Source organism: Amblyomma americanum, chromosome 11 (assembly GCF_052857255.1).
Source record: "Amblyomma americanum isolate KBUSLIRL-KWMA chromosome 11, ASM5285725v1, whole genome shotgun sequence".
NCBI classification, from domain to species: Eukaryota; Metazoa; Arthropoda; class Arachnida; order Ixodida; family Ixodidae; genus Amblyomma; species Amblyomma americanum.
In genome coordinates this window covers 127,934,817-127,947,404 of record NC_135507.1, presented here as the reverse complement: position 1 = coordinate 127,947,404, position 12,588 = coordinate 127,934,817, and the positions used below count along the sequence as shown (strand labels likewise).

Genomic DNA, 12,588 nt, shown 5'->3' with positions numbered 1-12,588 from the left:
TTGTCTCGCCTGATCTGAGGTCGACACAGATGTGCGCTCTCGCGTTCGATTCCGGCGCGGTCCAGCGCGCGCGCGCGTCCTTCCCCAATCGTCCGGCCGACGCCTTCCGCCCATTCCCCGCTCACAGTCGGCAGCACCCTCGGCGACTGCGAGCGAGACTGGAAGGCGCCGCTGGCCGGCGCTCGGGACCGCGCGCATGCGGTTTGCGCGGATAACGCAGAGAGTTTCGAGCCTCCGACCGCCGCGGCCGAATTTTTTTCTGCCGCACCTCTCTTTCCCTCGAGAGAGCGACCTCGACCTGGCGTAGGGGCATCGTCATGTTTTGCGTCGGCCCCGCCCCAACTGGAGTGGCCCAGTTTTTCTCGGGGAAGACATTGCGAAGCACTTACCCCCGTATTCTTAAACAGACCTCCACTTGAAATTTCACTCGAGTTGCTCCTCGAAGCCGGTTTCGTGCTTCTTAAACCCTCCTCCACTCCTACCGGCCCTCGAACGGAGGAACTCCTCCACGCTTTCCTCCAAAATCTCGAGGTGGCGCTGTTGCTACCTTAAACGCCTCCTCGGCCGAAGCGTCCCCCTCAACAGTGTCAAGCATCCGGCTCGCTCGCCGAGTTCGCCGAACATGTGCTACGTGTGGACGAACTGTTTCACGATGGCGCCGACGATAGCGAAGCTGCAGTTGTGCCACGGCGGGCTTTGCGGGATAGAATAAACCCGCTGGAGCATTTCAGCGATGGGAAGTTTTTATCCCGGTACCGGTTTACGAAGGACACCGTGCGAGAGCTCCTGAACTGCCTGCCCATGGAAGAAAGCGTCAGCAATCGCGGTCACCCGCTGCCACCGATGCTTCAGCTGGCCGTTGCGCTGCGATTTTATGGAAGTGGAACATTCCAAGTCGTCACCGGTGACTTGATAAATGTTTCGCAACCGACGGTGTGCCGTGCAGTGGAACGAATATCAACGCTGATCGCGGCACATCTGTTCCCGCGAACTGTGAAGTTCCCTGCTACAGCGGCCGAGTTCCAAGCGGATACGACGGCCTTCTACCGCCTTGGCCGTTTCCCTGGGGTGACTGGGTGCATAGACTGCACCCACATCCGAATCAAGTCTCCTGGCGGTCAACTCGGAGAAGTATTCCGCAACCGAAAAGGTTACTTTTCGATCAATGTGCAGGTGAGCCCATTTTTCTTTTTGCAAAACTTTATCGCGATCTAGGTGACATTATATCATATTAACGCGTGTTGATATTTAGAACAAACATAAGGGCCGCTTTCCTTCACATTGCCCATCATAGCTGTCGTCTTATTCAAATAATGTTCATGTAAACATTGAGCAAAAAAAGATAATCGATCTCTTGCAGTGCTTTGAACCTGCACTGCATCACTTTTCAAGATTGAAGGGTCTGGTTCAATTATTGTTTCTAAGTATACGCAAACTCCTTTTATGTCCAAAGCGACTTGTGCTATCAATTTATCTGTGATGGAGGTATATTTTTGTACAATATTTTAGTTATGCCTCAATATTTTGGCTTGCGCACTTCTGTATCCACTAATAAATTTGTTCTCTATTTCTTAGCTAACATTGTATATATAGGAGGAGTCATTTGTTTTTCACGTTGCTTGTTTCACATTTCTTTCTGCCTGCACCCTTCTGAAATCCCTGCATGACCTTGAGGGCAAAAATTAATAAATACCATGTATGTTACCTAGCGTTCCTGTTACATGAAGCACCAAATTTTCACTTGCATTGCAAGCAAACAATTTGCGCCGTTTTACTGAATGTGCTAATTTTTCTGGCTCTTGTTGCTTGTAAAACATAGAACCTAAGCTATATAAATAGATATTAATTGCTGAAGACTACAGTGATTTGACATGTAGCCACAAAAATTTATATTCATTTCCTGAGAATATCTTCATGGCAGAGACATAATATTTTATCCTCAGGCAATAACGGGGCCAAGACTGGAATTTTACGACTTCGTCGTCGGCTGGCCTGGATCAGTCCATGACAGCAGAATTTTTGATAACAGCCGTGCACGAGTCCTCTACGAGACGAAGAGAGTTCCCGGGTTGCTACTGGGAGACGCAGGTTATCCCTGCATGTCATTTTTAATGACACCTCTGGCAGATGCCAACCCACCAAATACCCCAGAGGGCAGGTAAGTACAAGAGGGAACTTATACACCATAGTTTCTTTGATTGAAGGCAACACAGATGTACGAATGTCATCTCCTTTTGCTGCTGTTCTGCTCTGTAAACTCTTTACATCAAAGAGTGGATCCTCCATTTTTTTTGTTACCGAAACACTTAATTTTCCCATGCTTTTCCCATTTTTCTAATCAAATTCAGCACAAATTCAACATTCAGACTTAATACATTTGCCACCGGTTGACGGACAAAGCCCTTGAAGATGACTTAATACTTCCCGAGGCGTGCAAATATAATTAAAGCTTCATTAGTAGCTGCAATGGGGCCACTGAGAATGTAATGCGCAGACTGCTGTGCTCTTCAGTTTAGCACAGCTATACAAGTTTTTACTTCAAACTGCTCGTCTTTCACGCAGGTATCAGGCGGCCCACATCAAAACCCGAAACAGTGTGGAGAGGGCTTTTGGAGTTTGGAAGCGCCGCTTTCCATGCTTAGATATAGGCCTCCAAAACCGCCCTGAGCGCTCAGCAGTTATCATAACTGCCTGCGGCGCCCTTCACAACCTCGCCGATCTACGGAAGGACCCGGAGCCACCTGCTGTGGCCCTCCCCGTTATTCAGCAGCCACGGCCCAGCGTGCAACCCCAGCAGCTCCATGTGCCACCGCAGCCTTCTGCCAACACAGTGAATGGCTCTCATGTTCGGGTGGGGCTTATAGCCAGATCATTCCGTTAGGTGTCCTAATTACCTTCTCGGCAAATGTACACAATACTTTTCTAGTGTTAAAGAACCGTTACTTTTATGGTATTTGCATTGTTTTTGCCTATTTCTTTTTCTATTTATTATAGCAATTTAATGTCATCATCAGCTGAACTTCGTCCACGGGAGGACGAAGGCCTCTCCTGTATCTTTCCAATTAACCCTGTCCTGTGTCAGCTGCGGCCACCTTGTTGTGGCAGAATTCCTTATCTCATTAGCCCACCTACTTTCTGCCGCCTTCTCCTATGCTTGCCTTCTTTTGGGATCCATTCTGTTACCAATGGCCCAACATTCATCTTGAATTCACATTACATGCCCTGCCCATGCCCATTTCTTCTTGATTCCATCTAGGATGTCACCAACTCTCATTTATTCCCTCATTCATTCTGCACTTTAACCGCTACATTTATCATTTTCCTTTTTGTAGTTCTGCACTGTATCGGCCCCATAGGTTATAGGCTTTGCCCCACAAGATATGGCTGTTGAAGAATACTAGTAAACTGCCATTCATGGCTGGAGAGTGCCTGCCAAATGCGCTGCACCATCATTCTTATTATCCAAGTTAGTTTACACGTGTGGTGCGGATCTGTGGTCACTATGCTCTAAATAGATGCATTTCCCTTACAACTTTCAATGCTTTGCTGCCTCTCGTGGGCTGTTGCGTTCCAAGTGTTAACATTACTGGAGATGTCAATATTATTTTTACAACCACCGTTCTGCTTCCTTTGCTTGTCTTCGATCATGCTTGGAAGTTTGTCCTTAGCTACTTAGCAGTGAGATATTTTTAGAAAATCTCAGATTATTGAGGCATTCGCCATTAAATTTCATCTACAGTTGCTTCCTCTGTAGTTCTCTGTAAATATCCTGGAAGCACGTGGCAAATAGTACTGGAGACGTGTCTCCCTGCGTGACACCATTCACAACTAGTATTTTGTCAATTTCCTTGTGAACGACTATGGCACTCTCCAATTTCGGCCAACGACGGATTTCCTTTTGGCCGCTTTTAGGCTACCTCCCTTTTTTACTGATTGATCTTTTCCATATTATATTTCTTTGTGCTGTTTATACATGTGCAGTGTGTTAAATAAAGAACATTGTTTTTAAGAAACTGAAGGAATGAGCATATACTCTACGACTGCATCAAAATGACGACAGTGTTTGTAACTATACACAGAAGTGTTCCCAGACAAATATGTACAACTAAATTTTATTTTTCCATTTAGCGCTGCATTGCTTCTAACAGCTTTTTCCGAATTTGAATGTCGAGAGAAAGCAGCTTGCGCTGCATTTTGACTTTTAGCCACTGCTCGGCCAGCTGGCTCCTGCGGAGTTGCACATCGAGTTGGTGCAGCTCTTCCTTGCGCCGCTCCTCAGCTTCAATAGCCTAATTCTGGCGGCTAGTTCAGGAGCCAGCGTCCGCTCTACCGCAGCAACACGGGGGCCACCTGCCCTCATGCGAGCAGTTTGTGTTGGTGGGATGCCTTCAGATGAGCTCTGATTTGGCACGACCACTGTTCGTCTGCTTGCGTTGAGGCACTCTTCCTGAACAGGAAGTTCATCCTCGTTTATGGGTCGGCTGTTCAGCAATGGTGACTGTGCAGGAACATCATCTGCAAAAACATGTGCATACATACAATGCCTTCATGAGAACTCTGCAATGCTGTGACAAAATTGGTGGACTCTTATGCTTACATACAGACTACTGTGATATGACACGCAAAGAACAAAGACCATGAATAGAGGCTATTCAGACAATAACAGAGAACCAAAAACATCCTTTACATGGTCACGACTATTGTAGACATCTAAAAATAAACTTATCAACATATATGTGACGTCATGAAAAATGGAACCAGTAGGAGCCCGTCAAGAAGTACTAATAAATATGTGGCCCCGCTTGCTTGAGCACATGCACATACAACGAGCAGAAAATAACTAACGTCTGCTGCAGTGCCGCTCGATCGCTGAGCACCAGTTGCGGATTGAATCAGGGATGCTGCGGCCACATATCGATAGGTGCGAGATGTGTAAATGCCCGTGTAATGCGGCATGCGGCATGTAATGCGGGCGCTAAAGAATCCCTTGCAGTTGAAATTAATCCATAGCCCCCCCCCCCGACAAAGTCTTTCTCAGCCCAGGAGCAGGTTTTGGACTTGATGCAGGAGGAAAACTAACCGTGACAGTTGTAACTAGTATTTAAAGAGGGCAGCCTTATTTACTGGAAAAGTCACCTTGGCTTGTTTCGTTGCCGTTTACCATGGCCTCTAATAGTGCAGCAGGTGGCAGGGACAGCACTGCCTCGCCTACGTGGGCTCCGTCACTGTCAAATGGGTTTGGCAGTCTTGTTGCCATATGGTCAGCAACTGCGCCAACCAGTTCCGTAGCCGGACTCATTGGCCGGCATTCGAGAGTACCACCACCTGCACCAAAATTCTTAATTGTGCATCTCCCAAAGCACCATCCGTGCAGTGAAACACACTGAAGTGAGGTGTATTTTGTACGCAGCATGCAATGTTTGAAAAAAAAAGCTAACCAGAACAGCACAAACCAGCAATGTATTGCTCAAAAGTAGTTCGAAGATTTTTCACATTAAGAAAAATTAGAAGATTGCACATACATCTGCTTATGAGCGGAAATTCGAAAGCCTTTCCCTTTCCTCTCTTTCTCCCTCCGTTATTTTAACTTTTTATTTTGTTTTCGTTACTAGAAATTGTTTTTATTTCAGTTAATTTTTCTTTTTGTTTTTTATTACTTGTTTTTATTTTTTAACTTCAGTTTTTTATACTAAGTGAGCCTTCTCGTGCATTTACATCGTTTTTCATCGAATCAGTCACACAAAACCTGCTTCAAAGACAGCATTTATTTTCATTATTTCAACCTAATTAACTAATTACAATTAATCAAAAAACTTTTCCCATTTCAAGATTCATTCGCACACTGCCTAACTCAAACTTTTGCATATTTATCTCCACAGAACGACATAATCGCGCGGACAGAATTTGCGGACACGTTTTGCTGAGGTGACGTAACCATATAATTTTTTCGCATTAGTAAGAAATAACGTCAAATTGTTAGGATTAAGATGATGCCTGGAGATGAAACGTGCGAACATGCAGGAAAATGTATGGGACAGTTTTTGAATGTAAAACTGTTTCGCTCACCTGTCCGAAAGATTTCCCTATTTTCTTCGGACTTCTTCTTCCAGCGGCACTTCATATTGTCCCACAGCTTCCGTAGCTGTGCTACACACACAGTGCGTGTGCCGGCCAAGCTATTATACTCTTCGCAAAGTTGAGCCCAGGCTTCGTCCTTAGACTTTTTCGAGGTGTTGTCTGTTCGCTTGTTTTCGACAACGTCCCGATACTTCGCCATTATGTTTCTTAACACGAGGCGTTCATCTGCGGTGAAAATGAACCGCGGAACTGCGGGCCGTTTCTTGGCGCGCTGGGAAGCGTCCGAAGCAGATGCCGACGGTGTCGTATCGAAGTCCGATACCTCATCATGGTCGAACATTGTGCACGCAAAAAAAGGAAGGGCAGATACAAAAACACCTAAACACACACGAACAGTCGAACACGCGCAAGCACAAACACTGCAACAAAGCTGCACGAAGCGAGTCGGGAGCACAACAGACGAGAAACACGCGGCGAGCAAAGGGAAAAAGGGAAGAGGGACCGTAACAAAAATGCCGCGCCGGGCAGCTGCGACTGCTGCAGTTGCCAGACAGGTAAAGAAAACTGGTTATTTCTTCTAAAAGTACACGTTTTTTTATAGAAAAACAAAAAATATGCAGTTAATTTGTTTTTACCTTGCAGTTTACCGCTAAAATAGACAAAAGGATTTCTATATTATCAATTAGGTGGTGTTCTGTTTGCAGGAATTTACAATACTCTCAACACCAGCAGTTTCTTTCTCGTCCTCGAAAGCACTGGAGTGGAGGAGGGCAACTCGGCCAGCTCCTCGATGGAGGAATGTCCGAGGTGTGTTCAAGAAGCGCGACTGCTCCTCGGCCCGAGGATGAGCGCTCTCCTCCACTCCCAGGAGTGGAGGCGCAGCGTCGAGTGGAGGGTTGTTTGTGAATACGGCGGTTAGACCGACGGCGGACTGCGCTCGCAACGAGATCGCGTCCGTTCGACCCTTACTCGACTTCGCGCCCGTTCGAGGAGGCGGTCCCTTTGCATCGGGTCCGGGGGGACCCCTTCGTCACCGCGCCACGGCGCGCCTCTGCGCCTCGCCCGAAACTGCCGCGCACGAAACGCTTCCGCGCACCTGTCGCCTCCACGCACCCCGCACGAGCGTGCCCCCTTCTCGCGCGGGCGTGCCCGGACAGGGCGCTCCCGTCTCTGCGTTTCTCGCAGCAGTTCGGCTACACGTACGCGGGCCAGCGGGCAACGCTTTGCCGCCCGTCCACACGGCCTCGTCTCCCGTCGGGACCGCGCTTTCCCTGCAGGTAATCCCTTCCTGCGGCGGTCGCCTTCGGAGGCCAGACGCTCTACGGCTAGCAGCCGCCGTCCCGAGTTAAGTCGTCTGCGCAAGGCGACCCGACTCGGCCGCTTGGAGCGCGGCTGAAGGGTTCGACCCACTCTCCTCTTTCGCAAAGTCTTTCGAGGGATCTTCGGCGTTTCGTACAGAGCCGTCCTCTTTGCCGACAAGGTAAAAACGAGTCGCCGGCCGCGCCATCCCCGGGCGCCGGCGTCTCTCTTGATATATGATCCGACCCTCAGACAGACGAACCAAAGGGAAGACCCAAGGGCGCAATGTGCGTTCGAAGAATCAGTGCTCAGTGTGTCCTGCAATTCACACCGTCTCGCAGCTGGCTGCGTTCTTCATCGACCCGAGAACCGAGTGATCCACCGCTTAGAGTCGTGCATTTGGTTTGTTCAATTCCGTACAGTACAACCAGGGTTTTAGGCACCGGGCTCCTCCCCTGGCCTCCCCGACTGCAGTTTCGTCCGACAATTCCACGTTCCAGCAGCCGTCCGTTCGGCATGCTTGCGCGGTGCCTCAAAGCCGAGGCGAGCAAGGTCTCTTCGAAGCTTGTGTGCGACAATGGCTTGCGCGTCGCTAGAGACGACGAGGCATTTGGCAACCCTAAGGCAGACGTGCACGGCGCTCTCAAGTTCCGGTCTTCGCTGGTGCCGTTTTTTTGCTCTTCACGGTTTGCTGTTCAGCCCGTTTTGTTTAAGCGGTCGCACGGGTCCGACGACCATCGGTTCACCAGGAAGCGCACCGGTAACTTCGTCATCAATTGGGCAATAACACAGAGCTTTTGCGCCGTTCCCCGAGCACGTTTGTTCTGCCGTTGTGTTCGCAGCGACGTCACCCCCGGACTCCCAAGCAGCGGTAGCTCTGTGTGGACGGTTCTTTGCCGCCCACCGCTGCGCCCTCTTTGGGGAAGGGGTCATCTTTAGCTCAGAAATGCCCCTCGAGTCCGCCGCCCCAAGGGTGCGCCCTCGTGCTGCGCCCTATCCGACCATTTCGCCACATCATTGCTTCGCTTAAGAGACAGGCACCGCCTAGCCGTGGCTACGCAGCGCGTACTTGGACAGCCGCCAGACGGGCGTTCGTCAGACTACTCCCGCAACAGGAGTCCACCGGCCACAGTGCCATGGACGGCGTTTCGGTATCGCACCGGCAGACTACTCGAAGGCTGGGAAGGACGAAGCAGCAGGAGAACCCCGCTGCCGCAGGTGCGTTCAAAATGCGGGATTATAACCCCTCGTCCCTTTTTTCCCTGTGCCTCCTTTCGCCCCGCCGGCACGGCTTCAGACATCGCGCCCGCACTGCGAGACCTCTTGCAGCGGCCGTTCCTTATAAGTACTGGGCCGCACGCGTCCCGCCGCCCGCGCGTTGTTGCGAAGAGTTACTTTTCCGGAGCCGGCGAGCCGCGTTTCCTCTCGTACTCCGCAGCAGCCGCCGCTGTTCCCTTGGCGGCGGGCAAGCCTTTCCCTCGGCCAGCCTACCGACTCCGTCGCGACTCTCATGAGCCAGCGAGCCGCGTTTCCTCTCGTACTCCGCAGCAGCCGCCGCCGTTCCCTTGGCGGCGGGCCGGCCTTTCCCTCGGCCGGCCTACCGACTCGGTCGCAACTCTAACGAGAGCCAGCGAGCTGCGGTTACTTTCGTACTTCGCAGCAGCCGCCGCCGTTCCCTTGGCAGCGGGCCGGCCTTTTCCCTCGGCCAGCCTACCGGCTACGTTCGAGCCTCTCCGACAACGAGTGTGGAAGACCGAAAGCCCACCAGATTGGTGCGTTACGCCGTTCGAACCCACGGAAGCAGTCCGTCCGACATTCCCTTGGTGACGGACCTCCGCTGGGCGTAACAATTTTTGCAGAGATGCGGCATCAGAATCTCGCAACTCCGCGGTTGAGGCCTTCCCCCGCTTATAAGCGGGGGCGGCGCCGGGTGTGACAAGCACAATCCGGTAATGAACCTTCCGCAGGTTCGCCTACGGAAACCTTGTTACGACTTTTACTTCCTCTAAATGATCAAGTTTGGTCATCTTTCCAATAAACCGGCGAAACCGAAAGGCCGCGCCGGACATCGGTCCGAAGACCTCACTAAATCATTCAATCGGTAGTAGCGATGGGCGGTGTGTACAAAGGGCAGGGACGTAATCAACGCGAGCTTATGACTCGCGCTTACTGGGAATTCCTCGTTCAAGGGGAACAATTGCAAGCCCCTATCCCAATCACGAAGGAAGTTCCACGGGTTACCCAGTCTTTTCAGACAGGGATAAAGACACGCTGCTTCCTTCAGTGTAGCGCGCGTGCGGCCCCGGACATCTAAGGGCATCACAGACCTGTTATTGCTCTGTTTCGTGCGGCTAGGAGCCGCTTGTCCCTCTAAGAAGGTTGTAAGGTGCTGGGAACCCCGCACCTATTTAATAGGCTAGAGTCTCGTTCGTTATCGGAATTAACCAGACAAATCGCTCCACCAACTAAGAACGGCCATGCACCACCATCCACCGAATCAAGAAAGAGCTCTCAATCTGTCAATCCTCCCAGTGTCCGGGCCGGGTAAGTTTTCCCGTGTTGAGTCAAATTAAGCCGCAGGCTCCACTCCTGGTGGTGCCCTTCCGTCAATTCCTTTAAGTTTCAGCTTTGCAACCAAACTTCGCCCGGAACCCAACTACTTTGGTTTCCCGGAAGCTGCCCGCCGAGTCATTTGAGTAACTCAGGCGGATCGCTGGTTGGCATCGTTTATGGTCAGAACTAGGGCGGTATCTGATCGCCTTCGAACCTCTGACTTTCGTTCTTGATCAAAGAAAACATTGTTGGCAAATGCTTTCGCAGTAGTTCGTCTTGCGACGGTCCAAGAATTTCACCTCTAGCGCCGCAATACGAATGCCCCCGTCTGTCCCTTTTAATCATTACCCCGTATTCCAAAAACCAACAGAACAGAAACGGGGTCTTGTTCTATTATTCCATGCAAGTTTATTCAGGCGACTCACCTGCGTTGAGCACTCTAATTTTTTCAAAGTAAAAGCGCAGGCCTCCTCGAGACGCACCAAAGAAGGGCACCAAGAGAGGACCGGCATGATGTTCAGTCCGAGCCGTCGCATCGGGTAGATGCACTACTCGTCTGGAACTGAGATCCAACTACGAGCTTTTTAACCGCAGCAGCTTTAGTATACGCTATTTGAGCTGGAATTACCGCGGCTGCTGGCACCAGACTTGCCCTCCAATTGATCCTCGTTAAAGGATTTAGAGTGTACTCATTTCAATTACGGGGCCTCAAAAGAGTCCCGTATTGTTATTTTTCGTCACTACCTCCCTGTGCCGGGAGTGGGTAATCTGCGCGCCTGCTGCCTTCCTTGGATGTGGTAGCCGTTTCTCAGGCTCCCTCTCCGGAATCGAACCCTGATTCTCCGTTACCCGTAACAACCATGGTAGGCAAGTAACTTACCATCGAAAGTTGATAAGGCAGACACTTGAAAGAAACGTCGCCGGCTTATGGCCATGCGATCAGCACAAAGTTATCCAGAGTCACCACACAGTACGGGCAGAACCCGATGGGTCTTGGTCTAATAAAAGCGCCCGTCAGCCAAAGGCCTTCAGGCTCAATGCATGTATTAGCTCTAGAATTGCCACAGTTGTCCGAGTAGAAAGAAACGATCTAAGGAACCATAACTGATTTAATGAGCCATTCGCGGTTTCGCCTTATTTCGGCATGTACTTAGACATGCATGGCATAATCTTTGAGACAAGCATATGATTACTGGCAGGATCAACCAGGTAGATGCATAGGCAAACCCTTGTCGCTCCTCAAGGGAGCCCTGTCACGGCCGATCGTGGCCCCGCTCACCCCTCGGCGCCCGACGCGCATCTTTTTCGCGGCAGCTCTCGCTGCCCGTACATCGTTCGAGCTCGCTGCGGCATCCGACCCGAAGGCCCGGTTATCACCGCGCGGCAAGAGCACGCGTCCTTAGGCAAAGCATCTGTAACGCGCCCACCAGTGCGCACGCGGCCGCTAGGGCCGCGGCGTTCAGGCACTGGACGGCGCTTGCTGCGCAGCCGAGACGGCCTAGCCGCCAGACGACGGGACACGCCCGCGTCTTCGGCGCAGTCGCACGGAATCGAGTCCGGGTAGCACGGAACACACTTCGTAACACGTGGGAACAGCGTCGTCCGACAACCAGCCCCTATCGCAGACGCGGATGAGGCTGCAGACGAATGCCGTGGGGCCCATCGTGCGCGCCCATCGGGCGGCATCGCGGCGCCCCGCGCGAGCCGAACTCGTGGACTTTGCCGTGGCGCTTGGCGCCGTGCTCGAGGCGCCTTCGCCGCAAGAGCCGCGCAAATCGTGCGGCACCCATCGGCGGCAACGCGGCGCGCGCGTTTCGCGGCGCCCCGCGCGAGCCGAACTCGTGGACTTTGCCGTGGCGCTATCGGCCCCTCTGTCGGTACCGCGGTTCCGCCGCGGGACCTGGCCAAATCGCGGGCGCGGCAGCGCGGCCGGCATCGCGGCGCACCACACGATCCATACTCGTGGGCTTTGCCGCCGCGCTAAACGCCGTACTCGAGACGCTTTCGGGGCAAGCGTCGCACAAATCGTGCGCGAACTCGTGCAAATTCCATGGGCCGAGGTCGCCAAATGCACAAATGCGCCTCCGGGGCGTCGAGAGGCGCGTTTCGGACTTCGCCGACGAAGCGCGCACTCTACGCCTCCGCGTCTGCAGCGGCGGTATGACCCCCTTATATATGCAGCGATAAGTACCCAGATCTGCGCGGGTCAGCCGGGGCGGCCTCCCTTGAACTGCTATAACTCCGCCGGGCGACGCACTAGAGCGGAGCAAAAGGTATCAAATTCTTCGTCTTTCCATGGGCTACACGCTGTTGTAAAAATTGTACGGCCCCGCCTAACGAAACGAACGCGAAGTTTGTAAATGTCGTTGAACACTGCCCGAGCCAGACAGCCTAAACGCCCGTATCTTCGGATAGATATAAAGCACAGAGGCGAAGAGGGTGGCAAAAGCTTCGCGCTTTCGCGCCAAGTAAGCCGATGCCAAATTCGCACGCCTCCGAGGCTTGATACGGCCGCCAAAAATTCCCAAACGTTACCGGGGCGAGGAACCCTTTGTGCAGGGGCGAGCGCTTATCGCTTGTATCTTTCGATGGTGCAAGAAGAGAGAGACGAATGTGGCACCAAACGATTTGCCGCTCCGAGACCTATCCTGCGATGGA

The 12,588-nt window shown here is 51.9% G+C and overlaps 2 non-coding genes across 2 annotated transcripts; both read right to left on the bottom strand.

Moving 5' to 3' along the window:
* Nucleotides 1-7,619: 7,619 nt before the first annotated feature.
* LOC144111683 (5.8S ribosomal RNA) lies at nucleotides 7,620-7,770 on the bottom strand. Its single transcript, XR_013310141.1, has one exon. It is a non-coding gene; the product is annotated as a 5.8S ribosomal RNA (ribosomal RNA).
* A 1,557-nt stretch (nucleotides 7,771-9,327) lies between these two features.
* On the bottom strand, nucleotides 9,328-11,142 carry LOC144111584 (small subunit ribosomal RNA). The gene has a single exon (XR_013310110.1). It is a non-coding gene; the product is annotated as a small subunit ribosomal RNA (ribosomal RNA).
* Nucleotides 11,143-12,588: the final 1,446 nt, after the last annotated feature.